This window comes from Anser brachyrhynchus (assembly GCF_964034855.1).
Source record: "Anser brachyrhynchus genome assembly, chromosome: 1".
NCBI classification, from domain to species: Eukaryota; Metazoa; Chordata; class Aves; order Anseriformes; family Anatidae; genus Anser; species Anser brachyrhynchus.
Genome location: NC_137694.1, coordinates 211,822,218 through 211,834,583, shown reverse-complemented (window position 1 = coordinate 211,834,583; position 12,366 = coordinate 211,822,218). Strand labels below are relative to the sequence as shown.

The window sequence follows — 12,366 nt, the reverse complement described above, 5'->3', positions numbered from 1 at the left end:
GCATAGGGGAGGATAAGACAAGTCAATCCAGCTGTGCCATAGCTCCACTGACTTCAGGTCTTGCTCCTTTGTGCTCCACGGAGGCTGGAGGTGATCAGTTATAGCAAGGCGGGTATAGCAAAGCCATCCAGACCAGGAGCTAGACTCACTGGGTGTTTTGTAGCACTACGGGCTGCAGACCTGAAGGTAAAACGATGCCTCCTGGGCCAGCGAGAATTGCACAGGGACAAGAGGATGATTTAAAGCAGGAGGGAAGACGATTTCCCCAACTAGGAAGAAAGCTTTGCCAAGTAGGAGGAAGCTGTCAGGGGACACAGGCTCCAGCAAAGGCAGCAAAGCAGTGAGCAGAGACAGGTAGCTCTGCAGGAGAACATCGCCAGGGCTGGGACCTGCTTTTCCGTCGAGTCACCACCACTAAATCACCCTGTTTATGTCAATCCCTTGCATATTCCTCTGTGGTCTACAGACAGCATCTTTTCATCGTATGGTGACACTCTTTTTACATATGTTTTTAATGCAGTGGCTGGCGTCCAGTGCAATGCAGTTTCCAGTTTTAATAACTGCCAACTAGAGCATCGTAGGAGCCCATCGAGTGCTCAGCTGAGGACCAGGAATCAGAGAGCTGTTGTAAGAGACCTGGCTGGCAGGACCAGCACCAGCACTGGATGAGGGCTGCACCCCCTTTCTAGTGAAAAGGGCCCATCCTGAACCTCCCAGACCCCCCTTGTGACTGTTTTCCCCTGCCATGCCCCCTGCTGAGGCTGAGAAAAGTTCAGTTCCGCCTCTGTCACTGCCCTTCAGGCAGCCACAGGTGGCTTTGGATCTCCCTCGGCATCCTTTTGGGCACCCTACAGCGACCCAGCTCCTCAACCCCTTCTCACCGACCGTGTGCCCCAGGTCCTCCCCAGACCCTCTCCAGATTTTCCCCATCCCTCTTGAACTGGGGGCCCCCAAAACTTCCACCACATCCCTGGTGTGGTCTCTCTGGGCCAGTACGGGGAACAAACCATCCCTCGTGAGGTTTGCCTTTCCCATTACGAGTGCTCTGCTGGCCCAGATTCAACCTGGCATGCACTGTAATCCTTTTTGGGGGGGGTCCCCTCTCACCCGGGCAGTTCCCAGCTCATACCCCTGAGTGGTTTTATTTTGGGTCGGGAAATGAACTTTCCACAGGTTTCTGGCTTGATTGCATACTTGTCCGTGAGATGAGGCTGACCAGCCTGTTCAAATCTCTGTTGCAAAATTAGCACACTTCCTCCTGCCCTTCCTTGGGGGACACAGGGGAAAACCTGGTTGTTCTCCTCTTGACAACAACTTTATTTTTATTTATCTATCACCCTTTGGCTTCCCCTGTTTTTGGAGTCAGCCAACCCAACAGATCCGACCTCTCGCTCAGGCTTACGTTTCCTAAACTTAATAAATCCATCACTGCCACCTCCGGGCTCCCTCTGGTTCCTTCATGTGCAGCACCCAGCCGGGCACAGCTTCGCCTCCAAGCCCCCATCCGCCTGCGGACCCGGTGGCACCGTGCCCATGGCACTGCTCGACTACAGGGGAGGGATGAGAGAGGCTGTGCGGAGCAGCACAATGCAGCAGCAAACTCAGTAATCGCTCCAATTTCAACCAATTTCCCTGTGATTAAAGCCCTTGCTTGCAGCAGGGGAACCCACACCCCAAACCTCCACCTCCGTGAGGGTTTCCAACAAGTTGCATGCTGTGGACAGCAGCGCTGGTGCCATCCGTGGCGTTTTAACCCCTTCCCACTAAATAGCTTGTCCACCAGGCTGTCGTCTTCAGCCCACGAAGAGTCACTGTTGGCTCCAGTCCCTGCGGGCTGGAGGAGGGAAGCATCAGGAGGAGAAAACCATCAGGAGGAGAAAACCATCAGGAGGAGAAAACCATCAGCAGAGTCTGCCAAAGATTCCGTGAACCTGGTTCTTCGCTGACTGTCTGAGCTGATCCAAGGCACTCACGGAGCTGAGAGCTACTTATAGCTAAGCACGATGCTCATTCTTCTGGAAAAGAGCAAAGCTGGAGCTTTTCAATAACCCAGCACGCCCTCGGTCTATTTACCCCTGCTGGTTCTCTCCCCGCGGTGCTCCCGGCCACCTCCCCGCGGCAATCAGAGCCCAGGGGATTTCTCCTGCTCGCCTGTTGCTGTTAGAGGAGCAGGTTTTCCATCGCGGGGGATACGGATGGTCCCATGTGGGCTTGGTCACTGCTCACAAAATACCAAAAAAATAATATAATCCTGTATCAACCCCCTGAGTGTTTCCATTAGCATTTAGTCAAACTGCCTCTGGCAACCTGAAATGTGCTCCTGGAAAATGCTCATCAGAAAGAGACGGTTTGTAGCAGAAACACGGAGAATCCCAGCACCTGGGCATTGCTTGGTACTGGGGCAAGCAGCCAGAGAAAACCCTGTCCCAGATCAGGGGAGGAGGAAGGCAGAGGATATAAACGTGTGTCTGAAAGGGAGGAACACCCAGTTTAGGAGGTTCTCGTAAACTCCCACTAGGATACTGCGAAGACCAGCGAAGCAAATGCTGAGCCTCTATCAATTAACCCCACATTTCACAGAGGTTAGGGTTCCTGAAGGATCTTAGAAAGGGAGAACTGGGAAATGAGGAAGATGCAGATCCCCCGTCTTAACCCTGACCACCAGAAATACAATGAAGGAGTAACTAATCAGCATGCAAGCACTTGGAGAATAATGCCATGGATTGCCACAGAGAGATCGCATCAAACATTTAATTTCTCGCCTGGGCATGCAGCTGACCCACCTGGGGAAGTATCTCGACTGCAGTAAGGATTTTGACCCTACCCCAAAATATTCTCATATAATTATCAGCCATAAGAAATTACCAGGCAGAGAGGAGGAAAAGAGCAGGCATAATTGCGAAGCTTCCCTTCCAGGGGTTACGGGTAGTTTCCTGCCTACCCAAAGGGATTTATCTAGCAGAATCTCACAAGGGTCTGTCCTGTCTCTGGCACCGATCAATAGTTTAATTAACGACTCGGATAATGAGACAAAGAGGAGCTAATAAAACTTCTGCCTGAGGTCACCGGTGCTGCAGATGGCAGGATTAGCATTCAAATCATTCGCGGCAAATTGGAGAAAAGTCCCGAAATCGATGGGCTGAGATTCAACGCGGAGAGCAAACGGGGAAGCGGGGCATGGGTGCAGAAGCCGTCAGCAGGGGAGAAGAGGCAGGCAGAGGAGTGGGAAAAAAAATTAAACGCAATGAGGTGCAGGAGCAGACTCCAAAGCCCTGGGTCCCCGTCGGCGGAAGGTTTTAGGAAAAGGAGATGCCTGTACCAGAGATGCAGGATCCCAGAATGGGGGGGGGTTGGAAGGGGCCTCTGGAGGTCGTCTGGGCCAACCCCTGCTCACGCAGGGCATCCCACCAGCCTAACCCAAAGCCACAACCAGGGGGCTGCCGGTAGGGCACCGTCTTTCCTTAGGCTGTGATAGAGATGAGCCCGTGGAGCCCTTCTAACCAAGCAGTTCCAGGCTCTGCACAAGGCAGTGACAGAAGTGGAGAGGAGCAGAGGAACAGAGGGAAGGTCTGTTCCCAAGCTAATAAATCCCAATAATGACCCAAGACTTTATTTGAGTGTTAAAAGGATGCAAGATCCACATAAACGTTATGTTCCCAATTGCATCAGGTATGGTTGCAAATGCAAAAGGAGAGAAAAGCTCATCCGATGAAGCACCGGACAGGTGGGGAGCAGGAAAACCTGCTTTTGGGGTTTCTGCTGTGGCAATGTCTCGGGCAGGTTACCCGCTTTGTGGGTTTCCATCACACCTCCGGGTCCGGGGAGAGCAGCCTGGGAGCTGCAAGCAGATGGGTCCCAGATTTCATCCAGGCCTCCAACCCCAGCACCAGGGAGGTGCGGGAGCTGATTTCAGGCTCTAACACTCCGTCAGCACAGCCCCCGTGGTGTCTCAGTTAACACAGACCATCCCTGAACACGTCCATGGGAGGGTTACAGACCCTGTGGTCCTGCAGCAGGTAGAGGATCAATGAATCGCACCTATTTGTGTGATCTGGTGCTGCTTCCCGGGTCTTAGGTTGAGGTCTGATCCAGAAGTATTGTGAAGAACGGGTCACCTGCCTTTTCTGTCATCCCGAATGAGAGGAGAAGAGAGGGCCAAGAGATTCGTGGCTTCGGGTAGGGTCTGAGCTGCTCCTGCTGCACCCAGCTGAAGACGTGACAGAGACACCTCTCCACTGCATAACAGCTACCAACCCAAAATTTGTACTTTCTACAGAGTCTCTAAAGAGTCCCACCTTCCCAAGCAAACTGCAGTCGTACAACAGCTGTCACTGAGTGGTGACACTGAGCATCGCAGAGGGCCTGCCGTGTGCAAGCCTTTCTGCGTCTCCAAACACTTTTGGAAAAAAAAAAAAAGAATTAACGAGCTGTGGAAGGAGCACCCCACGCCTGGCGTGACCTCCTTGTCCCTTGGCTGGAGCACGCAAGGACATGGGGAGACGGCAGCTGCCTGAATGCACCAGAGTAAATCTGAAGGTTGGGGTCTTCTTTACAGGGGTTTTAAGCTCCCATCAATTAATTTAATGTCAATTAAATTAAATTGACATTCACCAGAATTCACTTGCTGTGCTCTGCGGAGAAGAAACAATCCCTTGCACCTTGAGACAGAAAACTTTGTCCCAGTATTGCCAAACTGAGTACGTTTCCCTACTTATTTCTGAGTGCCCTCCCTTCTTTTTTTCCAGCTTTGCTTACTTGAAGGTCCAAGACAAACAGAGCGGAATAAATCAGGAAGCCTCTTCTGTGTTTGGAGACAGGTTGAGTAATGTTTACTCTTGAAATATGAAATTCATCTTTTGGGGCTTAACGCACTCATAACAAACTCGTGCGGGAGCTTGTTGTCGAAGGCTTTGAAATCACTGCGGCGAGAGAACAACATCCCTTATCCCCCGATCTGATAAGGGCTGACACTGCGTCATTGAGAATATTCCCAGCTTCTTCCTAATCTGTTGCTTTCAGGGCACTGAAGGACACGAGTGCTTTCAGACAGCGCCGATAAAGACTGTCATAACATTTTAATCCCTCTCACCTCGCTTTTCTAGTTAAAATGTCATTTGCTAAGGAGACCAGAACCTGAGATGGTTCCAAGCTCTGCACACCGTTATAATTTTCCAAGCAAACCTCAGGGGAAAAAAAATAAAAAATAAAAAAAAAATCAACTTGACTTTGAAATCTTCTGGCTGTTATACGAGCTGTTAAATAAAGGTTTCCCTCCTCTCCATCCCCATCTCCTGCTTCTCCCAGCACCACGACCTCGCTGCACGTTGGTGACCTGCCCTATCCAAACGGCACCCACATGGAGAGAAACCTGCAAAGATTTGCCGAGACTTTCTACCGGGCAACCCTGGAGAAAACGTGGAGATGTGGATAAAGTGGTGTCTTGGGGCTCAGAGGCTACCAGGGTGGACAAGGACACCCGTGAAGGACCCTGAAGGCACAGAGGCTGCATCTGCAATGCCAGGGGTGGCACGGAGAGCAGGACGAGCACGGCAGAGTTTGTAGGAACAAGGGGGTGGAGGACGGGTGGCAGAGAGGAACGGGTCCCCATAGCCAGGCACAACGCTCCTTGCAGCTGATGTCTCTTGCTGCTTTCAGACAGCCTCCAGAGAAGCAGGGCACAGAGGAAGGTCTCCTCTCTTTGTCTCCTCTAAGTGCTTCCAGCATGGGCACCGGCTGTGCACCCTCGGGTGCGCCCTTGTGCCCCTGCTAGGGTCTGTGATGGGGATGCTGGGGTTGGGAGGCTGAGGAAGGGGCGCACCAGCAGGAAATGAACTGGGAGCACTGGGGAAAGCCCTGCTCCCACCTGGGTGTGGGTCCTGCTCACACTGCTCACACCGCTCACACCTCTCACACTGCTCACACCACTGCCCCTGATGCGGGCCAGCAATGGCAGCAGGAGGCTGGCATGGAGGTGGCAGCACATCCCATCCCCTCGGGGACACGATGGAGCTGTGCTGAACACAGGCAGGAAGCTTTGCAGAAGCTTAGATTCACAGAAGCCAAATCAGGCAAGACTTTGAGGCAAAAAAATACCCCTTACACACCTCTTTCCAAAAAACAGCCTCTCATTGCCAGTCCGGAGGTATCTGAGAGAGATGGGGGGGACTGGATATTTTGCTGTCTTGATCCTTTGTGCTGCACATCAGTGGTCCTGAGCAGACCTTGGTGCTAGCAGGTATGTGCGCAGCAGAGACGGAGTGGGTGAAATCTGGGAGCAAACGGCTGAGATCCGTCTGGGTTAGAGGAACATCGCCGAGACACTCGATGATCCTTATGGGTCCTTTCCAACTCGGGATATCCTATGATTCTATGATTCTAGGTCTTGCAACGAGCCCTGTTGGATCATTTTCCTGCACCCGGAGCAGGCAGAGGCAGAGTCCTCGTGTCAGTCATCTCCGGCAGCGAAGCAACACAGCCTGGAGTCCACGCCGGGGTTCGTCCTTAAGCAACGCTGAAGGCATCTTGGCACACGAGGCAAAGTGTTGCTCTGGGACCGTGGTGGTAATGACAGGCAGGCTCAGAGGAAATTACAGCTTTACTGTTTCCAGGAAGCTGGAGAAAAGCTGCAATTAACGGCCCAGCGTGCCAACGCCGTTCCCTGAAATCCTGGCTGCAAAGTGTCCAGGATTCCCCGTACCTCTGGGGAGCGATTGCAGATGTTCTGGGAACAGAGGGCCCAGAGGTGAGGAGCAGCTCAGAAAGCAGCAGTCAGCAGCGATTCGAGCTCGGTGCTGGCTGCAGACAGCGTGCAGCCAGGCCATAATTTGTCCCCACGGCGCCTGGCTCCTCTGCGGTCCCCACCGTCCCATTCCCAGCCCCATCAGTTTCAAGCCGCGAGCATCTTTCCTCTATAGTGAAGCCGGGAGGTGATTTAGCTTATCCAATAAATCCCCTATAGAGATGTCCACAAGAAGTCTTCCAGTGGGAGGTGTCCCTGCCCATGGGTTGGAGCTGGATGACCTTTAAGACCCCTTCCAACCGTTCCATGCTTCCATACCTCCGTGTGCTCTATTTCTGTTCCCTTTAAAGCCAGTTTTGCTGTACGAAATGTCGATGTGCAGCGTCACTTAAGACACTAGGGTCCTAAACATTTAAATTTGTTCCTGTATGCCCCATCCAGCAAGGGCATCCCATAGGGACAGACACGAGCTGCAGCTGCAGCAGGGCCACCGAGGAGCTCAGGTGAAGACACCAAAGGAGCTGCGATGGACCAGGAAGGTTTCTGTCCACGCATCCCTATGGGAGAGGGAAAAGGGAGGAGGATGCACAAGGGTTAATGTGGAGCTGCCCTGCCTCCTTCCACCAAGAAATTTCATGTTTATTTTTCTCCAGAAACGCATAATAATAATAAAGATTGTCTGGGTACCTGGAGGGAAGCTGCTCCTTCCGCTTGTTTATGGGCTGGGCAGTGAGAAAATTGCGCAGGCGATGGGAAACGCAGGGGAAGGGGATGTTCTCCAGCACATCCCTTTCCGACCAGGAACATGTCCCACTGCCGGGTGCCCCGCGTCCATAAATTGGAAATATTTCATTATTCTTCTGCGTGTCTCCTCCAGGAAGAACAGCCAGCACGCGGTCCCCTCCGGGGCTCGCCTTGCCACCGCTTGTAAATACTCCGAGGAGCACAATGGCTCCGCAGGCAGTGGGATTAAACCCTTCCAAAGACAACAGTGGTGCTGTGACTGTTCAGCACTGCTTGTGAACTTAGCAGCCAAGTCCTGAAGAGCGTGGTTTGGTAAAACACGTCAGATCCTGAGCGCCCTCAGATCCCATCGCGCTGGGGGTGCCGGAAAGCAGTTTTGGGGCTGATCCCAGCCCTGGACGGCAATGGGGGGCTTTCAAGCTCAGCTCTGATCCCTTCTGGTCCATGCACAGCTGCAGGTTTAATTTAAAAACTCGTAATTTAAAAAAAATAAAAATAAAAACTTTTAAACCAGTGCCCCTTCCATTGCCTGGGTGCACTTAAATAATAGAAAAGGGGGAAGAAATTAAGCAGAAAATGTATACGCTAATAATAAATAGGGAGGGAGAAGGAATTGAACGAAAGCAAAGTCAGGAGTGAAAGGACCAGATGGAAGGTGAAGGGAAAGGGACCCAGCCAGCTGTGGAGGAGAAGGCTCCGGCACCTCCTTGCCTCCGTCTGCTGGGCTCTTCACAAGCAGGAAGGTCGCTGGTCCCGTTTGGGGCACTTTATCCCATGGGGACCCCTTGCACGGGTCAGAGCAACCTGGGGAAGAGGATCTGGGAAAGCCTCGCCCCGCTTTTTAACTCCATTCATTAATAACCTCCACGTGCTGCTGGCCAGCCGAGCGCGCCCACCCCTGCAAGGCGGAGATCTCTGCCTTACAGAGCTGGGCAGAAATTAAGTTATCAGAGCCCCGGTGTGGCTCTGATGGATTTCTGATGGAATTTCACGGAATATCTGATTCCGTGACTGGGGCTCTCTGAATTAAAAAATAAATAAATAAATAAGCCACAATGCTTTAGTGGGGTAGCAGAGTTACTGATAACGTGATAACCCCCATCGCAGGATGACCTGGGGGTATGAAAAAGCCTGGCCAAGGACATCAGCACTGTACAGAGTGAAGGGATTTGGCTTGGACAGGTTGGAGAGGAAGAGGCTGGGAAGAGAAACATGGATGGCTGGGCCTCCATGAGGCATCGTGCCTCGTTCCCTGGGAGGGGAATTGGGGATCTGATGACGTTGTGCCCGGAGCACAACAGCAAAGTCACCGCCAGGACGCAAAGCACACGCAGACACCCACCCCCGTGCTCCTGGGTGAGCGGTGATTATGTCATTCTCATTAATTTTGGAAAGAAAAGGAAAAAAGAACCCACACGACCACTGACCTGTGCCGCGGGAGGAGCCCCCGCTCAGCTTCCCCATCCACCGACGTTCATTACCTGGAATGGCAACCCATGGCCAGGGTGCTCGCATTGCTCATGCTTCCACACTGTTTTCAATGTTCCCGTGATCGCAGCGGAGTAATTGCAGTTCTGCTTTGCTTTTTGTGTGAGCACACTCCAGAGAAGACTGGCGAGGTCAGTGGGGAGAGAAATGAACACAGCATGCGCACCACGAGGCTGTCGTAGCAAGGATGGATGGAGCAAGTACCATTTATCTGGTGCAGCTGTATAAGTCCAGACAAGGAGAAATGGGAACTTTCAGGGAAATCCCAGGCACGGAGGTGGGATTAGGAGCACAACGTGGCACCACTGTATCATGGAGCCCTGCGTTCAGTGGCAGCTGAGACGGACGGGTGGGATCTGCAGGTAAAAAAGAGCGAGCCCGTGGTGTTGCACAAGGACCCAAGGAGCACAACGGGATTGTGTGTCCGCGTGCATGTGCTTGCACATGCCAAAGGCACCCTCCTGCCCCCCAGACCCTGATCAGTGGTCTTCAAAACCACTCCGGAGCTGGAGAAAGGCAGCGTGGGAGGCTGAGAAGGATGCCGAGAGGAGGAGGGGTGCTGCGGAGCCCTCTCCGTGCTCTTCAGCCAAGCGGAGCTTCGCCTTTCCTCGGGCCTCAGCAAATGCTCTCCATGTGCTCCTGAGCTGCCTGGTCGCTGTATTGTCTCCGAGCCAGCCCTCCAAGGTAGCCACAAGGATTTAGGGTCCCTTGGGCAGGCGCAAAGTGGGAATCCTCGAGCCGCTCTGGAACAGAAGCAGCTCAGGCACAAGCTTCGAGCCAGCTGATGGGCTGAGCACTGCAAAGGCTCGCCAGGCTTACCTCGCCCTCCAGACCGAGGGAAATGAACCCCTGCATCAGCAGAGGGGAATAACAGGCCAGCTCAGCACTCCAAGCAAAATGCTCCACCTTACAGTGGACCTCGGCCTCGTGAGCCAAAGGATATTTGCAGATCCCACTGGTTGGGTGGAAGGATTTTTCATCTCAAGCTAACCAGCATCTCCCTCAGCATTTCTGGAGAGCCCAGGAGCTTTCAGAGGAAGGATGCAACAAGCCTGGAGCTCCAGAGAGATGCTGGGAGGCTGACGAGTGCCCACAACTCCCAGCGAAGTTCAGTGGCCAACAGCTGAGGTCCTTGGCCAGATGCCGTAGAAAGGAAATGCTTTGAAGACAAAGATCAGCCTGACTTTCCTGTGCTGTGCGAGGCTTCAGCTATGTTAAACACTCAATAAAGATCTCAGGATTCAGCTTGGAGCTTCCCAGAAGCCTCTGAGCATGGCTAAGGGCCTTGTAAACTCCTGTTTGCAGGGGATGCTCTGCACTTTGCTTCCTGACTTGCTATGAGCAGCCGTTGCTTGAAACCAGCGTGCCACAGGCAGCCTGAATCCATCTGCCTTGCTGCTTACATGGCCAGTCACAGCCTTTGAGGCCAGGGCAAAAAAGTCTCTTTACTTACTGCAATAATCATATTCAGACTTCTTAATGAGCAAATCCTCAGGGAAGTGTTGACAATGGCTCTGCAACCATGGTATAGGTCAGGGCAGAGGCTTTGCAGGGCTGGAGGCACTCACGGGCGAGGGGTGAGACAGGGACTGTCCCCAGCTCCATCACCGTCATCTTGTGCTTGGGTAAGTCCCTTCTGCCCTGATGTTCCAGATCCTCCCAAGTAAATATGGAGATAACTGATCTCCTCTTCTAGGAGTCCAGTTTTCTTGCTCCTGTTGCACTCTGGTGCAATGGGTATGAGCAGACAGGGCTCAGACATCCATCCACCCATCCATCCATCCATCCATCCATCCATCCATCCATCCATCCATCCATCCACCCACCCACCCATCCATCCACCCATCCATCCATCCATCCATCCACCCACCCACCCATCCATCCACCCACCCATCCATCCATCCATCCATCCATCCACCCACCCACCCATCCATCCACCCATCCATCCATCCATCCATCCATCCATCCATCCCCGACCTTGGCTGGGGCAGCCCATGCCCCACGGGCTGTCGTTCTGCCGTGAGATTGTTTCCTCTCCTCTGCTGGCATTTCTTAATGGTCATTTTGTGCTTTCTTCCTGAGGAACAAAATGCAATCAGAAATGACAGCGTGCTGAGTCCAGCCCCTGAGAAAGGGCAGATCTGTGAGGAATGTATAAAAGTGCGTGTGAATCCCATGAGAGGGGAACTAGCATTTTCCATCACACAGCACAGCAGCTTGCAATTTCCTCCCTTCACCAAATTTCAGCTGTAGCCAACCCTAGCCCTAAGTGCAGGGAATTTCTGAAGTGCTGCGGCTGCACAGACCTCAGTGCTGTGGTTTATGCACGTGTGTGCATGAAGAGCTTGGTGTAAATGCTGACCAGCCCGCTCCAGGGGTGAATACTCTGGCCAGAGGTGACAGCATCATTGCAGTTAGCCCAGCCTGGCTCCTGGGGCATGGAGCGATCCTCCTCCCTGGGAAATCCATCCTGAGAGAGCAATTTTATTTTTTTTTTCCTGCAACCCCCTTTTGAAGTAGGAGCTGTGCCGGGACAGGGACACATGCACTGTGAGTCTGATGCTCCTGGGCATTAAGGATGGAGAGAGAATATGAAGTTTCGTTTGCACGCGCACTCGAGTGCATAAGCTTTCCTGCTGGAAAACTTCCAGCCTGCTAACACTGAAAGCTGTGAGCAGACCCGAAGCAAACTTCATGTCAACTAAAATCCATGGTGAAGACCTTCTGCGTGGTTTTCCTGCCCTCTTTCAGACATTGCCCTCTGCCTGGCACAGCGGCAGAGCCTTGTGTAGCTCCCGCAGGGATGCCCGAGGCTGCACCCAGGCGCCTTACTCCAGCACTCGGCTCCACCGCCTCTCAGCCAGAGATTTACAGTCTTTCTGCAGCTCATTTTCACTGCAACACACTTCGCTGCTCGGGAACATCTGAACTAAATTGCACAGCGAAGCGTTTAATCTGCAGCAAAACCCCAGTGTGACTGCACTGACTTGCTGCTGGAGGCTGTGTCTCCGTCAGTAAATAACGGGGGCGAGAGGCACAGCCTGGTCCAGGTAGCAAGGGTGAAGCTCTGGCCCCTGCTGTCCTCCCAGCCATACACATGGTCTAGAAAAAAAAACGCAGAAGCACCGAGGTAATAATTTATATCACTGGCAAAGACCAGAGCTTGTGGCTCAGCCCTGGCTAGTTGTTAGGGCAGGGAGAGCTGCGAGGCTTTAGCTTTGAGAAGGCATATTTCACTTCCACATTTGCCTTCCATAAAGGGAAGAAGCTTAGATCGAGAAAAAAATATATGTTTCTTTTGTACCACGGAAGTACTGTGTATCTTCTCGTCTTCTGGGATGCCAGGTCTGTTCCTCGGGGAATCACCTCCTCCCCCAAAGTAAGCTCCAGTCTCC

The 12,366-nt window shown here is 52.7% G+C and overlaps 1 long non-coding RNA gene across 1 annotated transcript; it reads right to left on the bottom strand.

Moving 5' to 3' along the window:
- Positions 1-490: 490 nt before the first annotated feature.
- On the bottom strand, positions 491-11,048 carry LOC308189755. Its single transcript, XR_013946576.1, has 4 exons — positions 10,949-11,048; positions 8,911-9,327; positions 7,427-7,935; positions 491-7,296 (listed from the first exon to the last, which is right to left on the bottom strand). It is a non-coding gene; the product is annotated as an uncharacterized lncRNA (long non-coding RNA).
- Between the last annotated feature and the right edge of the window lie 1,318 nt (positions 11,049-12,366).